The sequence below is a fragment of the Solanum lycopersicum genome, chromosome 10 (genome assembly GCF_036512215.1).
Source record: "Solanum lycopersicum chromosome 10, SLM_r2.1".
NCBI classification, from domain to species: domain Eukaryota; kingdom Viridiplantae; phylum Streptophyta; class Magnoliopsida; order Solanales; family Solanaceae; genus Solanum; species Solanum lycopersicum.
The window spans coordinates 11,080,109-11,096,247 of record NC_090809.1 but is presented as its reverse complement, the minus strand read 5'-3'; the positions used below and the strand labels follow the sequence as shown (position 1 = coordinate 11,096,247).

The 16,139-nt window shown below is 29.2% G+C and overlaps 2 long non-coding RNA genes across 4 annotated transcripts; one reads left to right on the top strand and one right to left on the bottom strand.

The window, feature by feature from the left end:
* Positions 1-5,508: 5,508 nt before the first annotated feature.
* Positions 5,509-6,789, top strand: LOC138339072 (uncharacterized). Its single transcript, XR_011212102.1, has 2 exons — positions 5,509-5,822; positions 6,449-6,789. It is a non-coding gene; the product is annotated as an uncharacterized lncRNA (long non-coding RNA).
* Positions 6,790-7,583: 794 nt separating this feature from the next.
* Positions 7,584-14,712, bottom strand: LOC104649538 (uncharacterized). Of its 3 annotated transcripts, XR_003244066.2 has the most exons (5): positions 14,264-14,539; positions 14,111-14,181; positions 13,777-13,812; positions 12,084-12,232; positions 7,584-10,757 (listed from the first exon to the last, which is right to left on the bottom strand). It is a non-coding gene; the product is annotated as an uncharacterized lncRNA (long non-coding RNA). The 3 variants fall into 3 exon arrangements; XR_743461.3 differs by having other exon boundaries at positions 12,084-13,812; positions 14,264-14,711; XR_743462.3 differs by lacking the exon at positions 7,584-10,757 and adding an exon at positions 10,771-11,455 and having other exon boundaries at positions 12,084-13,812; positions 14,264-14,712.
* Between the last annotated feature and the right edge of the window lie 1,427 nt (positions 14,713-16,139).

The window sequence follows — 16,139 nt, the reverse complement described above, 5'->3', positions numbered from 1 at the left end:
TTAATTGATACCCTCTTTTAACACATACACGCACGCACGCGCGCGCGCACACACACTCTATATATATATATATATATATATATATATATAATGTTTGATAGAGAGTATTTTTCTTTAGTTTTGTAAAGAGAATATTGATATGTTTTTTCATTCTTTTTTAATTAAAAGGTATCTTTTATATTTCAGAGAAGTGTCTAAAGTTCAATAGAAATATTTTGATAATATTATATTGGAAATTTTAAGTATTTTTCTTTAGTTTTGTAAAGAGAGTATTGATATGTTTTTTTTTTTTTTTAATTAGAAGGTATCTTTTATATTTCAGAGAAGTGTCTAAAGTTCAATAGTAATATTTTGATAATATTATATTGGAAATTTTAAGACCATGCATGGCAAGTTGTAATGATGCATGATCTATTTGAAATAGCACAATTGTGTCTTTTATTTTATTTATTTTACCAAAAAATAAAATAGTCATTAGCCAAATGATTAAGAAAATGCAACAAAGATCAATGATCTATTTTGAAAGGGTTTAGGAATAAAACTATAGTCATTTTAAAAAGTTATACTAGTTAACATGGGATACACGTATACATAAACTTTTGTGTGTGTGCGCGAGCGCGTGCATGTGTATGTGCGTGTGCGCGTGTATGTGTGTGTATGTGCCCGTGTATGTGCGCGCGTATGTCTGTGCATGTGTGTCCTTAATTGGAGTATGAATCATTAATTATATGAACTATTAAGAACCAACACAATATCATATATTAATTTTTGAACAAAAATTTCATCAAACTAAACATTTTTCTTAAATTTATACGTAGCAAAAAAAATCTAACAAACGATTCGTGCTTACTTTAGACTCTCCAATTTCATATGTTACAATCACATGATATTAATATGGTCAAAATACATAATTTTAACCCTTCTTATTAAATGATGCATTTCTATTTGAAATAGCATAATTGTGACTTTTATTTTATTGTTTTTTACCAAAAAAAGCAGTAGTCTTTAGCCAAATGGTCAAGAAAATGCAACAAAGATCACTGAACTATTTGGAAGAGTTTAGGAACAAAACTATAGTCATTTTAAAAAGTTATAATGGTTAACATGGGATACATGTATCGAGAAACTCTTGTGCATGTGTGTGTGCATGAGTGTGTGCGTATGCATATGAGCGTGTGTGTTGTGTGTGTGAGCACGTGATTGTGTGTGCGTGTCCTTACTTGAAATATGAAAAAATCAGATATGTTAATTAAAAAATAAATCATTAACTATATGAACTATTAAGAACCCACACAATATTGTATTTAATTTTTTAACAAAAATTTCATCAAACAAAACATTTTTCTTAAAATTTATACAATACAATATAACTAGCGATTCGTACTTACTTAAGACCCTCCAATTTCATATGTCGCGATCACATGACACTAATATGTAAAAATACATAATTTTAACACTTCCTTCTTAATTATTTAATTTACTAGAGAGAGTATTGCCAGTACTAAAAGAGCCAAATTCTATGATTACTATATCTACAAATTTAAATTAACCACGTACATAATAGGATATGCCAATAGTTTTATGCACAAATATACTTTAGTTCCATCTTTGGATTAATATTATGCGATTCTAGAAATTATAATATTCAAGCATACATTTACTCCTACACAAATAACAATCTTTGGGCATCTCATGATTGAGAGTATGATTGTATATCTTCAATTTAAGAAGCATTCAAACTATATGATGTAACAATCGATTTTTGTCTTTAAAGAAAAGTCAACGAGAAAAATTTTGAGCCGAAAACATGAGCATCCAAATCTATAAGAATTGTCAATTCAAAGGCCAACTGGTTATATATGATTAGTCAAATTATCTCACTATTACCAAATGTACACTAAGACAAAGGTAAGATGTTTATGATATATGAAATAGCTCAACGGTTGAGGAATAGTAAAATAATAATCAAATGTGAAATGATAGCATACTTTAACATTATAGATTTCGCCGTCTAAAGAGTGTAGTTGGCCTGCACTATATATAACCATTATCCAAATTAGGGGCGGATTTTTGTTGACTAAGGGTTTGTCAAAAAATTACACTAAATATATATATGATTAAAATTTTAATTGATGTAACTGGCCTACACTATATATAATCATTATCCAAATTAGGGGCAGATTTATGTTAAACTAAGAGTTTGTCAAAAAATTACACTAAATATATATATGATTAAAATTTTAATTTATGTGTGTATATATATACTATTGAACCCCTTGAACATACACCAAAGGTGTAGCTCAGTGGCGTTGGGGTTCAGAAATTCGCTCTACTGCCCGTGAGGTCGCGTGTTTGAATTCGGGCTAGAGATATTTTAATCAGCTCATATTTTAAGGTGTTTTATTTTTTAAAATAATAATAATAATAATGCAATCAGAAAACGATGTTTAGTTCCAAAAAATTAAAATGTTAATTGGAAATTTAGAATTTCTTAGTTTAGTTCGTAATTTTAAAGTCAAATATTAAAAAATCATTTTCTTTTTTATTCGACCGTTTAATTTGATTCGTTTATTTGAGAACATTATTTATGTGATTAATTTTTTTTAAACCTCCTTGATGAAAATTCTCCCTCTGCTACTGATCCAAATGAGTAGACACTATTATGTGTAAGCAAATATTTTTATTTCAAAAGATTGTTTTATTATATATATTTACAAAGTGAAATAATTAACTTGTTTTGAAATCATTATTTGGAGAAATGACAATTTCTTTTATTAAGGCAAGATTTTATTTCATCCTTACACCTTTACTTCCATATGTCACTTTGCACGTAAGTATTTGGACAAGTGGCAGATACAATTTCTTTCAAACACTATAAATACTACTATGTTCTTTAAGAAGATGGTGAAAAGAACAACACTCTACATGATCACGTGTTTTCACCATTTCTTTTGTTAAAAAAATTCAAAGTAGCAATGGTTTTCATACTGACAAAGAGTAGCTAACATAAACTCATTTTTTCTCTTAGATAAAGAGTAGTTCTACATAAAGAAATTAATTAAACACACAATAAGCAAAGAAAGGTAATGTGAAGCAAAATCTCAGTTGTAATATGCAATTGAGATGTAGAAAGTAAAATGTGATAAGAGCATAAAGCAATCAACAAATACAAAGTGTTAATACCTTCAACTCAAGATATCAGTAGCGTAATATGCACATTGATAAGTTGACTTCATGTCTGCTGAAAAAAAACAATTGAAGATGAAGCATGACATTTAGGAGAAACTGAATTATATTACTCTCTATAATGAACCAACAATGTTTGTAAATACATGACAAGCAAAGATACAATCAAAAAGTTGAAGTTATATTAGGTTTTTTATTTTCCATTTGATTGACCTTTTTAGATTATTTTCCCTTTTTTTAATCTGTATTTTTTTTAAAAAAAATCCTTAATAAATTTCTCTTATATAATTTCATTTGTTTTTAATTTGTTCCAACGTTATTTTTCTATTCTCCCTTTTTTACTTATCTTCCTTTTCATTTTTTTCATCTTTGCTTATTCAATTCCACCGAGAAAACATCAAAATGAACTATCATCACACCTTAAAATAATTAAGTTAGCTTATCTTTAACTTTTAATAATATATGGAAAATGTCAAAAATCAATTCTCTTAATTAATTTTTTCTTATTTTCATGATTCATGTTTTATATTAAAAGTCTAAAAATAACTTCATAATAATTTTGATGGTATTTCGTCGATAAGTGCATCCATGAACACACTTGAATTTTTTTTGACAATTATTCTTGATGCTAACTTTTATCACTGATCTTGCTCCTATAATTTCATTGAAAAGTTTCAAATTAATTTTTCTATTTTATATGGGCAAACTACATAAATTCCACTAGTTTAGGTCATAATTACTAGGATTTACAATCATTTCAAATATTATTTCTTGTACCATATTTCTTCCTTTGGATACATGTATCATTTACTCGTCAGATATATGTAATCCACAGTTTTAAAAATTGAGATACATGGTTTATTTGTTTGAATAGAATTGTTATAATTGATTTCCTAATTAAAGGAGTAATTGAAGATCTTCAGAATATATGAACAATTAATTTTGAAATTTAATTTATTGAATCTCAAAATATAAGGCGAAAATCAAGGAGTATATATATATTTAGTTGATTTCATTTTATTACCTATAAATAATAAATTTATTAATATTATTGATAAAATTCCAAAACATTTATACTTTATTATGTAATTTGATTTATTTATTTTATTATTTTTAAAATAATAAATTCATTAATTTAATGTATCTAATATCAGTATATGATGTATCTAACAAACTAAACACTTAGGTAAATGAATGTACAGTTGCACGTATACATTTATATGTATAATGAACACATACTATACAATTGCACATATACATTTATATGTATCATGGACATGTACTAGCCTCTTAGATACATTAAAAACTAATGGAATTTGATCAGATGGGCATAAATACATACAATCAGTGTATCGTGATGACATATAAATCTTCCATCTGAATAAGTATACTATGATGTATTGGCGTACAAGTACATTCATATGTATCATGGAAATATCTAATATTAATTTCATGTATTTGTTATATGTATCTAATATTAATTTTATGTATCTATTTTTATGACCTAGTATAATTTCATGTATCTATTTATATATATCTAGTATTAATTTGATTTATCAATTTCATATGTTATTTCCAAAAACATGTATTACAAATACATGGTAAGTGTGTATACATATATATATATCCAAAAACATGTATCTCGTCCTCCTTCTTCTTTTAGTCAAATTTTTTACTCATATCCAATTTGTTGGTAATAAAGAACTATCAAGTATCGAATAGCGACATTCAAGGCAAAGAGATGATCGATGATGGTTTAGTTTTTGCATCATATAAATCCCTCATAAACGACGAAAGTAGTTCCATGCTTATCCTTAGTTATGTCAATATGAATCTGCCTCATAACACCGTATTTGCCAAAAATATATAGTACATCACCTCGCTCATGATGATGAACGTATAGACCATGTTAACCTCCAGCAATAGTTGAGTATAATCCCTTTGGAGACTTAACATCGTCATAGTTTTGCCAGAATAAGAGAGATAACACTACTAAAAAAATTGGGGGAGGGGGGGGGGGGATGACTGACTGTGTCACTTGAAAAAAAGACGAATTTTGTAACATTGTCCGTCGCTTTTAGTAAAAATAATTATCTGACAAAAAGCGACGGACAGTATCTCATAATCCCTCGCTTTTTTTAGCGGATCTTTGCATCCAAAATATGTATAATGAAAAGTTATTTTTCTAATATAAATAGCAACGTCACATCGCTTTTATTAAAGTTAATTTAATATAAATTATAATGTTAATGACGATGTCCGTCACTTTTAATTTATTTTAACCTATTTTTTCTTACTATGGCGACAGAAAACATCTTTATGTGCGTTGCTTTTAGTTAAAATACGTGGTCAACTATTTTTAAAAAGTGATGGATAGTGTATTTTAATCCGTCGCTTTTTGGTCAAAATGTTGGTCAACTTTTTTTAAAAAAGTATTGGATATTGAGAAGTCTAAAATAGAATCTCAATTTTTCCCCATTTGTGAAACTCTCTCCACTCCTCACCACCACCACTGCCGCTGAACCCGCCGCTCGCTAGCAGCCGCCTGCTTTTCCTGAGCTACCACTGCCGCTCACTGTTGATGCCACCACCGCCTCTGCCTCTCCTCTCTCTTCAATATCTCCATCTCCTTTAAGGTTAGGGTTTAATAATACATCAAATTTTTTTTCAAATTGAACTATAATTTATAATTGTTAGCTATTTAATTTTAATTAGTTTATTGAATTTGTGTTTATTGATTGTTAGTTTGAATTAGGATTATTAGTTAATGAATTAATTGAAAATATTATTGTTAGGGTTAGTTTGAATTAGGGTATCTTAGCATTTGATTGATTTATGTATTTCTTGAGTTAATTAGTTTTATTTTGAAATTGTAAGATTAGTTTGAATTAGGGTATAATTTAATGTTTGACTTTCAATATTATTTGAGTTTTTTTTTTTATTTTAGTATTTTAGGACTCACTAAAATTTGAATTATTATTGATATTTTAGCCTAATAGTTTGAATTTGGGATTATGAATAACTAGCTATTTTGAATTTAGGATTTTAGCACTAGTCATGGGACGATTTTAAGACTAGTTTGAATTTGGAATTTAGGACTAGTTTCAATTATACTTGAGATTTTAGGACTACTAATAGTTCTAATTTGAAAATTTAGAACTAGTTCGATTTTTTAATTCTAGGAGTATATTTTAAATTTGTAATTTTAAGATTAGTTTAGATCGTTTAGATTGAATTCAAGGAGTATACTTTGAATTGACAGTGTTTAGATTGTTGCTATGTCGGCTCAAATAGAAAACCTACAGCGGCACTAAAAGAGTCGGAGCAGAGATGAGTAGTTGAACAACAAAGCATGAGAAATATCGTTCAGCAAATCAAAGAACAAGTGATGAATCTCGCTCGTCGACTATATACTTCGACTTCCAAGAAAATCGATGACGACAGTACTGATTATGAGGATGACTGCATTGAACCCACTCTCTAGTTTAGATCTTTGGACATTTATGAACTTTTTGAAATTTTGAAACATATTTTGAAAGACTTTATAAGTCTTTAGATTTTGATTTAGATACTCTTGAATGTTATTTAAAGTTTCTTATTTTATGTTTTGTGTAGATTGTTTATAATTGTGTGTGTTTGATTAGGTTGAATAATATAGAATTTAACTGAATTGAATTTGCAGGTGGTAACAAATGCGACGGATGACGTGGTTTTGTCTGTCACTTTTCTGTATTTTTAATTTTTTTAAAACCCAGAATTGCGACAGATAACATGGCTATGTATGCCGCTTTTCTAGATTATTCAAAAAAAATCTAGAAAAGCGACGTATAGGATCCTTTTGTTCGTCACTTTTATGGAATTTTTAAAAATAAAATCTCAACAAAAGCGACGTACTGTCTCTTTTTGAAAATTAAAAAAAATGAAAATGAAAATTGAGTCACGGAATCCGCCGTTTTTGCTAGCAAAAATTTAAAACAATAAAATCAAATTGTGACACATTCCTTCTCTTTTGGAAAAGCTTTGAGCCAGAAAGCGAAGATAGTGATTGCGTCGTGTTTCCGTCATTTTTGGCCAAAAAAGTGACAGACTGTGTTTATTTTATCCGTCTCTTTGACAGTTTCTTAGTAGTGTAAATTTGACCTCTTTTACTTGACAGTTTAGCGGGAAAATGAGCAAGAATCTATTTGATATTAAGAGCATGAAGGAAGGGAGAGAAATGGTAGAAAGGTTGGAATACTATCACGACCCGAGAGTATGCCCTTGAAGATATGACATTCCCTCGAATCATGGCACAATGTACTTGACTTCTAGGAGGTCTTGTACAAGCCCTTAGACATCATTCATTGCATACATGTATGAAAAATATTGTGGAATTAAAAATTTTCACACGAATAATATCTTAAAGTATTTTTCATATAAAATGATGATAAGTCTCAACATATGTCAATCTTAAACTCAAGAATACTTGGGACACGGCCCATACAATCGAAACATAGAAAACAAATGTCTATTACAATACTTTGAACGAAAACAATCTAAAAATATTTTTGTCCTCAAATCAAGTGAGGACAAACCCAACTTTGCTTGAATGAGTCCTAGTTTCGAAGCTTTGCTTCAAGATGCCTCTCACCTTACGCCTACCACCATTCCAATCTCACAACTTCAATCCATAGTCAATTCAACCAACTTAATACACAAATGCTTTTACCAATAGGCATAGTCACCAATTCAATTCAATAGTCACAATATACAATGAATGAAAGATAATACAATATGAATTCATAAATTTAGGACTGTCTACTTACAATTCTAGCATGATTCTTTCATAGTTCAATAGCCCTAATCGAACTACATAAGAATTTAATAACATAGAGACATTGATCAAATCATCCATGAAATAGTCAAAACTAGGGTTGCATGATTTGCAAGGTTTCATAGATTTTTTAGTCTAAAATCATCAAATTTACATCAATTCAATCATAATACAATGATTCAAAATGTTTTATGCAAGAATACATGGCTAGATTACAATTTAGAAATTCATCTTTTTTAGAAGTCTTTGAAAACCACATTTGAAGCTTGAATCCTTGTAGAAAAGAGATTCAAGGATGAAAGTCATACCTTAATTGATGCTAGACCAAGAAAATTGAGAAGATTTGATGGAGAAATCACCCTCCAAGTTCTAAGGTTCCTTTCAAGCTTCAATGGTGCTCTAGAGAGTTCTTTAGGGATTTTGAGTTTTGATTTTGAAATAATGAATTCATCGAAGTGTTTAAGACTTATAAACCCACTTGAAATATCCAAACTACCCTTAAGAAGTCGTCCAACTTATTTTAAGAATGCTAGGTGAATTACCCAAATGCTCCTAGCCTTGGCCGAGACACCTGCAGAATTTCAGCATGTGTCATCGATGGTCCACAATCGACGCCTCGTTGGTCCATCTACGGGACGTTCTAGCAATCTGTCGATAGGATAAGAGGCTCCTCACTTGGGAGATTGATATCAAAAACTAAGTATCAACCTACGCCTCAAATGACGGTGAGTTGATGTATCTCCGTTGATTGCCCCTCGTTGGTTGGGCTGGTTTTGGACAGTTTTGGCTACATGTTGGGTCCTCCTCAAGGACCATGTGGTTGGTCCTTGGGGAGTTTTGTCCGGACGTTTTCAACCCGAATATATTCGTACACATCAATTTCATCCAAAACGAACACGTAAAACTTAACAAAACACACTAAGGCACACAAGCACGTTTCAAGGCAGACCTTTCGATCGTCTTGGACGTTTGACCTCCAAACTTTATGAAACTTTACACACTGCCTATAAACATCATTATAAGTCATTTTATTACTTTAGAACCTCATGAATCAAGTGTAAGGCTCTAGTTTCACCTAAATCATTTTAGAGGTGTTACAAGTATGTGGGGGAATAGAGATACTATTGGAATAGGGGATTGACACAGGAAATGTATATCAGGGACAAAAAATTATTAATTGCAATTGGACCATTAGTTTTAGTATTTAAATATAAAGATAATTAATCAATCATAGTTAAAAGAGTTTTATCTATCTAACTGTATCTTTTAAAATATATGATATAAAATATCAAAAGTGGTAATATATGTAATTGTTTGAAATTAGATGTAATTTTAGTATAAAAGATAGGGATGTATGTCTACTTAAGTAGTTTTTCCATTTTATATATCTTACTAGTGAACTTTTGTTACTTCTCATGTCCCAATTTATTGTTGTATAGATATAATTTTGAGAGTCAATCAATTTTGTTTAAGTCTTTTAGATTTCCAAGTTGTTAGTTTTTGTAATTTATAATACTTTTTAAGTCATTATCAAATGATATATGTCATTTCCTCTAAACCATTTTATGTGTGTCACTCATAGAATTTTGAAACTTAAAAAAAAAAAATATTTACTTTGAACTATTTTAACTTATTAATATTGTAAATTAAAATACAATTAACGCAATTTTCAAATATATAACTGACTTAAGAAATGTAAGACAAAATTAACAAGAAAAAGTGAAGAATTAATGTGATGCACATGAAATTTGTATGATTTATAAATAGTATATGTTATTTCTTCTATCCAACTTTTTTGTCTTTAATAGAATTTTGAGTGTGGATAATTTTATAATACTATTTTTAAATATCATTAATGAACAATCATATAATGTAGCCTTAGTAATGAAATATTAAATTTATTAGTTAACTTTGTTCTACTTGATCTCAAACACAATAACAAAGAAAGCCTAAAATAACTAGAAATGAATAAGTGCTAAATATGTCTACCAAAAAAATATAAATATTATTGATGGAACCTGTGGGTCCGAGTAAGTGCTAACATCGCACTTTAATGCCTTTAAGGCATTAAAAAAGTCTCATATTTCAATATATTTTATAATATGTACCAATGAATTTATAGTAAAAAGGTACAAAAGAAGGGGTAAATAAAGTTTTGAAATATACTGTATTATCAACAAAAGGACACAATAAGAATTAGAGGGGAAAGAAATGATGAAGCGCACAATTTCAAAAGCAAATGGTATAAGCATTGACAACAAGTATAAAACAGATTTGCTAGTAACTTACCAAATTACCCTTGTCTAGGAAGTAAGCATGTTGACGAACACCTGCTTCCTAGACTCTTCTATATATTATATACTAGATTGTCAAAGTCCGTGCTAAGCACGGGCCCAACACTAAAATAATTGTGAAAAAAATTACGCGGTTGAACAAATTTATACTATTTAATGACTCATCATAGTTATATTTAACAATTGTTGGTTTCATTGAGAATAATGAAATATTGCATTAAAGGTAAGCTTTCACATAAAATCTGTTAATATTGTGAGTAACACAAAGAAACGAGCTCCATTGCATAGACAAATGTTAACACCTTTTGAAATAATTTATTCATTTTGTCCCCTCTTTATGAACAGTATTATCCGCAAAAGTTTTTGTTTCAGGTTCATCTTTCATAGAATTATGTAATTAGGCTTTAAAAACTTTGCGCACGCATATTTCACCATTCCCTTGAGAACTGTAATTGCTTCTATTACTGCAAGTTGTGAACAATATGAAACTTAATGTCGCCAATCAAGAGTATACTAAAAAAAAATAATCAACTATTACTCTGCAAAATAGTTATTAGATTGTCAAACAATCACAAAATTGTGAAGTACAACAGAAGAAAATTTGAAAAAAAAAAGCAAATGGATAGTATAACTAAGTACGTTTGTAAAATTCTCATGTCACTATATCAAGCTCAAAAGAACCATACTCTTTTACATATTAAAACAGAGATAAAGGAGTGTGGGTAAAATGTTTTGACTTACTTCCTTTTACCCCATCTCACAGAGAGTTTAAAATCAATTGACTACTTCACTTATAAGAGAAGATGTTTTCAACAAAGAATGTTTTAGAAAACCTTTTGTTCATTTGTTACAGATTTATCTGAGCAATTAGTCTTAAAAGGACCTTCACCCAAGTGCAACGACTACTATTCATGCGCATTTCACTTTTTTTTTCATAAAAAAACAATCCATCCTTTCTACTGTTCTATTTTTGTTACCATTCTTATAAGTTTACTTGATTTACACGCCAAAAAAGAAAGATCTTATAGCAACAATACATATTACCAATGGAGATATAGTAGCATTTACATACTTCAAATAGATGTATGATTCTAAAATCAGCATGTCCTTTTCAAGTCTTACTTTCTCTTTTTGATTGTGAAGAGGCTGAGCAACTTAAAACCTAAAAATACATTTCAACTTATTTTTCAGCTGGTTTTGTAATAAGCTCTCAAACAAGTCAAACTAATATGCCCTTCTACTCTATAAAAATTGGTAGGAAAAGAGAGTGTAAAAACATCTTGGTACATTAAAAAATGATCATTATTTTATCAAGAGTACATAAAAATAACTAATGCTCAATTTTTTGTGGTAGATTCCCATGGTTACTTTGTATGTCATTTATCAAGAATTCTTAATATCATAACATATTAGGTATTTCTGATCAAGCATTTTCACTTGTTACAACAATAGGTTCTTCTCTTACGTAATAAACACTTCTTCATTGTGAGAAAGTTACTAGTAAACACTGAGAAAATTTATTTTTTTTATAAAAAAAAAGACCTAAGTTTTTCCTTCATTATTAACGCAAGGTCCGAAAGTAAATTGAACTTTTTAAGCTCTGCCGACTATAATTTTAATGGTAGCTAGAAAACGTTTACGTCTATATCTAAGTATTCTACTTCCTGGTGGTTTAGTAAGGACTTTAGGAAAAGGTATAACTGCTAGTCGGAAGGCAGGGCTCCTATACTATATCGTAAAGATGGAAAACAAAATTAATAGAGTTTTATTACTACGTGGAAAATGCTAACCTGTATGAATTTGTGCAGGGAGTTTCAGCAATAAAAGCTTTCTATGAACTTCTCAGTCTGTCCAGTTTAAATGTTTTGCATCCTGATGAAAATTATAAACAAACATGTAGCTCCTGTTGAACTTTGTCCTCTGTTGAAGACATTGTAGACTGTTGTTGCATTGAAACATACAGGGAGGTTTCATCAGAGGCAATTCTTCAGGACGTAAGAGACAAAAATATGAATGATCTATGTGATCATATTGATATTGCACAAAGCCATGCCATCAGACCTTCATCACTTGGGCAGTAGCACAAAAACATCACATACTATTAAGTTCTTCCCATGGCAGTGATGTGAAGTTGCTATTGAAATTAGGTGTTGTTTGTTCAGTCAATTTTGTAACATGGTCTTTAGACAATATGACAATTGGACGAGCTATCTTGTAGCATGAGAATTGATGTTGTATAATCTTCTTCAATTTATGCAATCTTCCACACAGTACAATTAAATAGTAGTATAGTAATATATTTGCACTATTGATTTCATAATCTCATAAAAATAGTATAAAGTAACAAAAGCATCCACTTTCACTTATGCTTAGGGTTTACCTATGTTGCTCGGACTCTTCGAAATGCCAAGGGGTGCGTCGGATTCGTCAAAAATAGTGTAATTTTGAAGAATCCGATACGGGTGCGGCATCAAAAGTGAAGAGTCCATGAAACTAAAGGTTTTACCACTTAAAGAAGATTGTCTTTTGTCGTTTACATCTTCAGCATCACATTTATCTCTTTTTGCACACCTCAATTTTGTGATTTCTTAATTTGGTATTCATAGTTCTACATGTGTTCGGTCAACAAGTTATTTTTCTTGCACATAGTCTCCAAGTTAATTGACATTTTCTTTTTCGTCCAGAGTTGTTGGTACTTGATAGTAAAGTAACAAAAGTCTTATTAACGTAACATATTCCTAGGGAACCCTTTCAGCTCATTGTCACCAAAACATAAAGATCATCTAGAGTATCTCACAAATATCTCTATCTTTGCACATTGCTGTTTGACAGACATATACCTTGCTACTCAAAGCAAAAGCTTATGTGCGACACAAAATAGTGTTTATTTTAGGTAGATCAAGTATGTGAAAGAAATTAACAGAACAAAACATTATGTCATTATAACCAAAATATGCACTTATTTAAAGTGATAAACACAAATATCTTTAAGTTACAGACTCTAAATTCAAGAAAATTTGTGCAAAAAAAATATAGAGAAAATAAGACTTGTTGATATATTTTAGTAACCTGCAAATTAATAGTCCAAAGATTCCAAATGTTCTTGGAACTCTTGCTCCCATTGGACCATTTGTATTTATATGCATCAGGATCTCAATTAGAGAAATCAAAATAAGAGGCTCAAACCTTTTTAGCTTTACTTCCCAACAAATCCCAAAATAACATAGTAGAATGCAGGCAATCATCAATTTTTAAATTTGAAAACCCAATAGAGAAAAGTGCTAAATGAAAGACGAATTGCACGTTACATATATATTAACCTTTTCATAAATTCACAGAAAAATCTAATGGAGTTGGGCAATAAATATACTCTCAAACCCCAAATATGAGCGGAAAAGGTACACAAGACGAAAATAATTTATTAAAATGATTAGTACCAATTAAACCAAAATTCTCGGTTCAATTAAACAATATATTACTTACTAATATCGTCCAGTAGTGCTAAATTACATAGAAGTCCTGTTTTAAAAACAAAAAAAAGGGAAAAGAAAGAAATACTTCTTTAGTTACATTAGGAATATCAAACATAAAATTAATTCATAAGAAGTGTTTAAAAAATAATTAATCTCCTGTAAGTAATTAACAAAGAAGCATGACGTAAGTAAAAAAATATATATATCATCCATTAAAATTATTAACTGATAGATTTGATTGAATGAAAAATAAGAAGAACGGACCAAATATCTAAACCGATATAGTTTGAGTACTTTTAGAAACTTTCGAACAAAATATAAGCAAGAATTGATGAAACACTTACACACAGTAACTTTGAATAGCCATTTCATAATCTGAGTCTCCTGACAAATACCCAATTAAAGAAACTTCAAACTGCAAGAGGCCATGAAAAATGGAGATACATTAATAACAATGAGAGAAGTACTAATTTATCAACAAGAAAATGTTCCATTACCCTTATACGGAGCGAAGTACTCTCATCGCATCCTCCATCAACTTCAAAACATAACCAAAAAGTTGATTTATATTAATTATCCACATAAAATTAGAGAGACGGAAGAATTCATTGTCGGAGAGAAAAGATACGACCTAGTGAGGGAATAAGAGAGAAGTTGGAAGAATAGTATTTGGGGTTTAAGTGAAAATGAATGTGGAGACCAGTTGTTGCCCACAAAGGTAAAAACAAATACATGTCTATGAAAAAAGGGATAGTAAATTCAAATGCATACACGTGGTTAAGTAGAAAATAAAAAAAAAAAATAAGCTCAAATTTATGTACAACTTACGGAACGTTTGGTACAATTATTTCATGTTGCGTTCGTCCTTCTGACTGTCACTTACATATAGGGGGAGATTAGTAAAATCAAAAATTGATTTTTAAAAAATAAATATTATTGTCAGTCAAAAGAAGATAGAAGATGTTGCATCACTCTTTTTTTGGTCTAGCTTTAAACTATATGTAATATAAGAGTCTAGTAGAAAGAATTGATAATATGTGTTCTTAAATAGAGAAAATAAATGAGAAAAGACATAAAATTATCATTGAAGTTGTTTTGAATTTTTAAAAAGACACATTAACTTTGAGGATATCCTATTATCTCATTAAACAATTTCAAAATAGAATATATACCTCATTTTTCACTAAATACCACTTATTCAAAAATATTTGTATGTCACGCACTAATAATCACTTGCCACGTGTGGAAATAATTTTTAATTATTTTTATCTAATTTTTGTATTTCTTTTATTTTTCTTTTTTCCTTTTTCTCTTTCTTCTTCACCTCAAATATGTTCTTTCTTTTTCTCTTTCTTCTTCATCTCAACTGAGTTGTTCTTTTCCATTCTCTTTGTGCTGCAGCAACATCAAATCCATTGTGACTGAGAAGATCTCGCAACAGCACTGTTAATTTTCAGTTGAATTACTATCAATTAATTTATTTATGAAAATAAATATCGTTAATTAATTAAAATTTAAGTACTCAAATATTACCAAGTCAAAATCTGACATTTAAATTATCACTTTCTCTAACTCTTACTTTCTAATTGAATTTTTCATAGTTTAACTACTCCAGATTCCAATCTTGATTTGTAAGAGAGAAAAAATCACTGAACTAATTTATTTTTTTAAAAATAAAACTGAATAACATTAGTTTAAATATAAAACATCAAAAAGGATAAAATAGAAAAAGAAAAAAAATGAAGTCATAGATTCTCAAGAAATATCAGTAAGCTAATGATGGTAGGGAAGTTGAGAAAAAAGATTTAAAAAATTAAAAACTATTTTTAATAAAGTTAAATAATACATGAGTTTTAATAGTTTTTTCAATAAGGCAAATTGGAAGTGCCAAATGACAATTTTACCTTGGTAGCAAGCTGTATCAACAGTCCTTCACTCGCCCATATGTTGTGACAACACGAGTGGTATAAAAATTAGTCAAAATGTTATATTTATCATAGATTTAGATAGTTTTGTGGGGTTATAGGACACTCGCAAAGTTAAAGGGTCTTTTTGAAAATTCAAAACAACTTCAATGATAAATTTATGTCTTTCCTCAAAATAAAAAGATGGGATCTTTTGTAACTCACGAGATATATAATTAGATTAATAATTATGATAGAATTTTTTAAATTATTAATTAAATTGATTTATGAGAAGAATAAGAAAAAAAATCAAAAAAAGGAGATAAAAGATAAATAATTTTCTAGGCTATAAAAATATTGTTTTTCATCGTAATTGAAATAAGTTCATATTATATTTGGCAAAATTATTACATAACGCTTCTTTTCAAAAAATATATAATTATAACCTAGTGTAAATTTAACTCTATAT